This window comes from Cupressus sempervirens, chromosome 4 (genome assembly GCF_028749045.1).
Source record: "Cupressus sempervirens isolate cs-2001-9-10 chromosome 4, ASM2874904v1, whole genome shotgun sequence".
NCBI lineage: Eukaryota > Viridiplantae > Streptophyta > Pinopsida > Cupressales > Cupressaceae > Cupressus > Cupressus sempervirens.
Genome location: NC_143121.1, coordinates 800037261 through 800038657, shown reverse-complemented (window position 1 = coordinate 800038657; position 1397 = coordinate 800037261).

The following is a 1397-nucleotide window of genomic DNA, read 5'->3' as shown; positions in this document are numbered from 1 at the left end:
TCGTTCATCAAATTTTGCAACAACTTAGTTTTTTAGAAACTGGACTCCATTCTACATACTTTTAAAAAAAGAAGTTGTGATTTTAGATTAGTTTTCAATCATTTCTAGGGGGAGCACACAGATATTTCATATTTTTGGGATTTTTCTAATTAAAAAATTCATTAAAAAAAAATACACATTATAAAATTACCCGAAAAATCTAGGATAAACTACATAGTGTTAGGTAACTTTTGACTTAAGTGATTAAAGAATTTCAAAAAAAAAAGTTAAAATTTTAGGGGGGCCACACTTTGTACTATCTTATGTTTTTTTGGAATAAACAGTACCACTTTTTGTGGCCCCCTTTTTTGAGGACCTAAAACTAAACCATTTTGATAAAAAAAATAGTAGTTTAGAAACTAGATTCAAAGGACTACGACTTTTGTTTTTGTCATATCTTAAAATTTTGAGTGTAACTATCTTCAAATTCTTGTTGAAGTCTAGAAATTGCTGATTTCAGGAAAAAAGTGTCCACTTATACCCCCCTTTTTGGCACCACAACATGGTGCACTTACCCTTAAGCAGTTGTCTTACTAGTAAGTAGTACATTTGACATCAGTACCAAAAGAATGATTGAAACACATTTTCATACTTATGCCAATCTATTTTCAACAATCTCCCTCTTTGGCTTTGATGGCAAACCAATACCAACAATAATACCGAATAAAATAATTCCTTGTACTAAAATCTCTCCCCCTATCAACAGCTTTCATCTTCTATATAGATTACAAAATTTTATTCTGATCAATAGACAATCAACACATCCTTATGACTCCCTCTTGATCACTTCCACTAATATTCAATTATCTATCTTTGTCTATTCTATTCTTATATCTCCTTCTTATACCTCCCTCAACACTATCTCCCTCTTCCTATGTAAATGTGTGTCTTTTAATCATTTCTCCCTTTGTAGTAGATCATCAGGTACACTATATCCCTTTCTTTTCAAAGCTCTATATCTCCCTCTTTGACAATAATGCCAAATATGTATCATCTCAACATGTAGATATGAACAATTCAGTGTCTCCCTCAGTCACCTAGCTTGTGACTGATCAATTATTCCAACTCTTTGATTACTTTAGGCAGCTCCTAAAGTAAGCTCCACTGCATCAAGTTGTAACATATGTCAATTATCTCAGTTGATGCAGGGCACTTTTCATGCTTCTTAAATAGCCTTGGATAGGGATATCATCCCTAGTTTACTTTTTAGATACTCATGAGCATCCTTAGGTAATGTTTTGCGAAGATATCAGCTATTTTCTCTTTTGTATTAACATATTTCATCTTCACCTCATTGTCTTGAACTAACTCTCTCAAGTAATGATACTTGATTGCAATGTGCTTAGTTTTTGTATGCA